Source organism: Pteropus vampyrus, unplaced genomic scaffold, assembly GCF_000151845.1.
Source record: "Pteropus vampyrus isolate Shadow unplaced genomic scaffold, Pvam_2.0 Scaffold5, whole genome shotgun sequence".
Classification (NCBI taxonomy): domain Eukaryota; kingdom Metazoa; phylum Chordata; class Mammalia; order Chiroptera; family Pteropodidae; genus Pteropus; species Pteropus vampyrus.
The window spans coordinates 10,358,535-10,364,380 of record NW_011888786.1 but is presented as its reverse complement, the minus strand read 5'-3'; positions in this window follow the sequence as shown (position 1 = coordinate 10,364,380).

Sequence of the window (5,846 nt, the reverse complement as noted above, 5' to 3'; positions counted from 1 at the left end):
GGAAATGAGAATAGTTTCTTTTTCTTTCTTTATAACCTGAGTACCTTACAGGTTATGCATGCAGTAGGAATGAGAGCTCCAGGATCTTAGATGGAATGAGCTCGTTCTGCTCATCTTGAAAGCTCTCACAACAAGAGAAATGTTCAACAAGAGACATAAAAGAATTCAAATTTTAATCAGCACAGATCCTTAAAGTGTTAGGTCAAGCTTGCAAAGGTGCTCTATTAGAGCAAATGCAGGAGCTTCTGCCTCAGATACATCTGGAGCAGCATTTGATTGTTGAGTTTCCAAATTTGCATGGCATGCAAGTGAGAATGGGAGAAGCACATTATACAATTTACGAAGAGGCACAGAGTGACCTTCACATTCCATTTAGATTACAGAACCTCATGGTGAATTTTCTTGTTTTCTAAATTGATGAAAGTCTCTAGTCCATCCCTCCGAGAGCAGCTACTTTTTTTGTTTCCCAGAGCATCAGATGAAAAAGGGATTAAAGAACTGCAGAATAAAGACAACTTTGTTGTGAGCTAAAAATGCCCTCAGGAATGATGCATGGTACCCCAGAGGGAGCAAGAAATGGAAAGTTTCTTCCTTTTGAAATAACGGCTAGCTCTATGGAGATGGAACAAAGGCTGACAAATCCTTTTCCTGACGGAAGAAAAGATATATAAGTACATGATTGGTTTGGTTACATTCATTTAAAATTTATTCATAAAATTATTCAATCTTTTTTTCGACAAATATATATTGAGAACTTACAAGCAAAGCCCTGTTGTAAACTGCAGAGGTAAAGTTGTTAAAACAACAGATAAGATTCCTATGCACATGTATCTTCCTTTCTAGCAGATAAAAGACATTAAACAAGAAAACAAATGAATAAGGAAACTTCAGCTGGTGATTAGTTCTCTGAAAGGAATACATTTAAAGTGTGTAACATTTGGAAATATTTTATATGAAGTGGCTAGAAAAGCCTCTTGGAGGAAATGAACTAAATGACAGGAACGAACCAAGTGAATATGTGGGGATAGGTCCTTTCACACAGAAGAACAGTGAGTGCAAAGGTCCTGAGGCGGGTGACATTTGGTAAGATCAGATGTCCACTAAACGCCAGTGTGACCAGAGCCTCGTGAACGAAAGAGAGGTTTGTCTGAAATGGAAACTGAGAGTTGAGCAGGGGCCAAGCAGTAGAGAAATTCAGGACTTGAAAAAATGATTTGCATCTTTTAAAAAATCATTTCATAAACCTGTGGCTGGCCGAATAATGGCTAAAGGATGACTTGGCTTAATACTCAGATTGTGTTACTTTATATGACAAAGGAGAATTAAGGTTGCTAATTGGCTGATCTTAAAATAGGGAGTTTATCCTGCATTTCTTAGGTGAGCTCAATGTAATTACAAGGGCTCAATAGTAGAAGCAGAAGGCAGAATAGTCACTGTCAGAGTGATGGAGCTTGACAAAGACTTGCTATTCCACTGCTGACTTTGAAAATTGAAAGGATCCAAGACGCCCCAAATGTAGATGGCCTCTAGGAGCTGGGAAAAAAAAAAAAGAAGGAAACAGATTCTCCTTTAGAGCTTCCAGAAAGAATGCAGTTTGGCTGACACCTGGCTTTTAGCCCAGTGAGACTCATTTTGGACTTCTGAGCTTTGAACTATAAGATAATAAATTGGTGTTGCTTTAAGTCACTGATTTTGTGATATTGTGTTACAGAAGCAATAGGAAGCTACGGTAAAGCCAAAGGAAGGTTTTAAGTCAAGGAGTAGCTAAATTTTACTTAAATGTTAACACATCATTCTGACTGCTTCTTGAAAAATAAATTATAAGGATGCAAAAGTAGAAAAGACAATTTGGAGCTACTGCAGTAGACCAGATGTAAGAAAATGTAGTTATAATAGGGTAGGATCCTTGGAGAAAAAGAAAAAACTTTCAGACAAAAACACAGCTTACAACTTTTTGAGGAACTGGAGTTTGGTGAGGAAAAATAGAGAAATCAACCCGAGACTTCTGAATGGAACATTTTGGAGGATAAGGAAATTATATGACAATAGCAAGAATAATTTGTGAGAAATTCCTTTTTTTTTAAATATTAACTTTGAGATTTGTATTGCAGATATACAAATTTGAAATTTAGAAGATTAGAGCAAGAAAAATAAATGTGTTAATAATCTGCAAAAAGATACCTTTGTGTTACGGTACTGAATTAAATCACTCTTCAAAGGAAGTATTAGGACTCTGTTGGATTCCTGAGTACTAACGTATCTTCAATTAGTGAGACACAACATAGGATTAACATATACGATGGCTTAAATTTACAAAGCTTGTAAATACCATGGTTTTTCCATATGTTGAGTCAAATCTAAATATCCACTGGTGATCTGTACCCCTCTTCTATTGGTGCATGCAAAGATAAACTGAGAGGTTTAATAAGTATACACTTAAGCCTTTGCTTTTATTAGTGGTAATTCCGCAACTTTAATGGTAGAATCATGATAGTCTTGAAAAAGCCGTGGTCTGAGCCTTTTATGGAAAAGTGAGCAATTTAAAAAATGCTTGAATTCAAAGAGGTTAAGCAAACTGAAACTTGAGAATTAGTCAATAAAATAGAAATTAGAGAATTAAGGTCTGGATGCAAATATAGTCTTTGGGTCACAAAGATATTCCCTGAAACATTGAACTAGGACTCCCAAGCTTTTTGGTGTTAAGACTACCTCCTCTATGATAATATGGAAAGGATTAAAAAATGAAATGATGAGATACCAAGAAGAAAATGACTGATCTTAAGATCTTGTAATGGATTAACCTTGCCTGTGGTGTTTTACTCTGTTATTGTGCTCTTGGGCTCTGTGACTGCCTTTGAGTTTGTGTACATAACACTTTGCATCTGGAACACAGACCTAATTTAACCCTCTTACTATTTATTTCAAATCCATAAAGTGTTTGCAGGATCCCTTTGTATTATAGTGTCAACATGGAACTAGAGTAATATCCAAAGAAGATGCAAGAGCTGGCAATATAACTGTGATTGAAGTTCTAGGTCATATGGCATATTAATAATGCTTCTTTGGAAAAATAGAACTGATAGGATAAATTTACACACACACACACACACACACACACACACACACAGAGAGAGAGAGAACTAGAGTAATATCCAAAGAAGATGCAAGAGCTGGCAATATAACTGTGATTGAAGTTCTAGGTCATATGGCATATCAATAATGCTTCTTTGGAAAAATAGAACTGATAGGATAAATTTACACACACACACACACACACACACACACACACACACACACACATACACAGAGAGAGAGAGAGAGATCAATTTGATTTGGAAATCCACAACTCTCAAGATCTACAAGATGAGTAAACAAGCTGGAGACTCAGAAGAGCTGATGATTTAATTCCAGTCTGAGTCTGAAGGCCTGAGAAACATGAGAGCTGATGGTATAGGCCAGGAGGCTTGACACTCAGGAAGAGTTGATGCTTCAGTTTGAGTCTGAACACAGGGAAAAAGCCAATGTCTCAGTTCAAAGGCAGTCAGGCAGGAAGAATTCTCTTATATTCAGGGGAAGGTCACCCTGTTTGTTTAATTTAAGTCTTCAACTGATTGGATGAGGCTCACCCATTTTAGGGAGGCAACCTGCTTTCTTCAGTTTTCCGTTTTAAATGTTAATCTCATCCCAAAACACTTTAGATGTACCCAGAATAATGTTTGACCAAATATCTGGGCACCCTGTGGCTCAGTTGACACATAAAATTAACCATCATCATGGGGATGTTGTAAAACCAACTGAGACAATCATAAAGAGTAAAGGAAGGTAAGTGGGGTGGGCAGGAATTAGTCCAAATAAATTCAGAGACAGTGAGAGCCAATGCTGAGTGCAGCTTTTACCTGTTCACAGTTTATGGTACAGAAACAGTATTTAAGAGTATAAACTCTGTGGTCAGGAACATGTGAACTAAATACTGGAAGACCTGATTAACAGTGGGCATTTCATAAACTGCTCTGAACCACATTTTCCTTATGTGTGAATTGGGAAATGTAATAATATCTGCCTCATGAGATTGTTAGAATAAATATGATGATGTATGTAAAGTGCTTAGCATGATTATCATAGTTCTGAAAAACAAATGTTTGTATGCTGTGAGAAGTTGTATCAATACCATTGATTTGTATGAGCAGACTGGATCTCTTATAAAAGCTCAGAAGAAGGAAAAATTCATTTCGTCGAATGCCGTCTCATGACTGGCCTTATTTTCATTTTAAAGGATTTGTTCTCATATTTCTTCTCTTTTTAGAAGTTGTACATTTTTGTAGAAATCAACAGTCTACAACAGACAGATATCACCAAAACACTACAGCTCACATATTCCTGTAAAGCTTTGCTGATCCGCCCAGCATTTATTATGTATCTGATTACGTGGGGTAAGTAATCCTTCTATTACATTTACAATTAAAGTAACTGCTTTGGTCTGATAATGTCACAGAGGCTTTATAGCACAGGAAAGGCATGAGCTGGAGAATGATGGAGACTGATATCACGGGATGGAAGAGAATTAGAATGATATGTCCCATGTCTTTTCTCGTGGTCTACTAAGTAGTGATTTGCTAACATCATAGAGTAATCATTTCCCTTTATTCTAAATGAGAAATTTAGTAGAAATACAAAATGAGGGGTTTTAAAAATCAATTGTTTGTGACCAATGTTATATATGTAGAGTGATCTTATCTTTTTCTTTTTTCAAAAAGTGGCATTTGCTGCATTCTTACTGGGGTTGAGGCCATGAACTAGGTTTCTCTTGTGGCCAACTCTGATTTGGCACCATAGAAGGAAGGGAACTCTGGTTGATGTAGTTCCAAGTATAACAAAGGTGACAGAGCACAGTCCACTATCCCACACCAGGTCAGACTTGGAGAGTAAGAACACAGCCATGAAGGAATGTGGGTTCATCCATTTTTAAGTGAGGGACTGGTAGATACTGAGTCCCCAATGCCATAGATACGGAGGGGAGACAGATCCCTGAAAGCCATCAAGAACTGCTGAGGCTGAAAGAGTTGATTATTTGGAAGTCAGGATTGATAATCAGATGAGATCAAGGTCAAAGATAGACTCAAGACACACATACACATACACTATCCCACAGACTTGCCAATAGCTGGGAAAGCTTTTGTTGCAGTAGTCAGCCAATAGACTTCCTTGAGGCTGTGTCATGCATGCACATGACTTCTTTCCCTTGAGTACACTGCTGAGCATGAGCTTGCCAAGCATTTTTTTATTGTTGCTGCAATAGAGTCCACCTAAGGGTGGAGGAAGCTTGGTGATGAAATTTAGAAAGGAATAGGACTAAATATAAACCACAAATTTGAATGAAACAAAATTGTTGTATTGAAATAAGCTACCTTAAATTAGCAAGATACATTTTCCCGAAACTAAGCAGAAGCAGGGTCTCCCGAGATAATGTGAGTTCTAAAGGAAGTGAATACTTTGAAGAAATAAATCTATGAGTTTATACTTTTTCAATCACTATGCAAACTCCTTGAGGCCATGTCATAAATGCTGCATGGACATGACCTCTTTCCCTTGAGTATACTGCTGAGCATGAGCTTGCCAATCTTATCACCCACCTTCTTTAGGCTTCTAAGCTGCACTCATAAGGACCAGGCTCTGAAACTAAATCTGTTTTCCCAGCCCCAATCTTATGCATTTCCGGTCCTTTTTCTCCTCAAAGTCTGGTGCCACTATATTTCCTCCATGCTTTGCCCCAGAGTCTGTTCTCAATATGACATTTACAGAAGCCAAAAGAATGTTTTCTTTCAATGGTTTACATTTCAATGACTGAC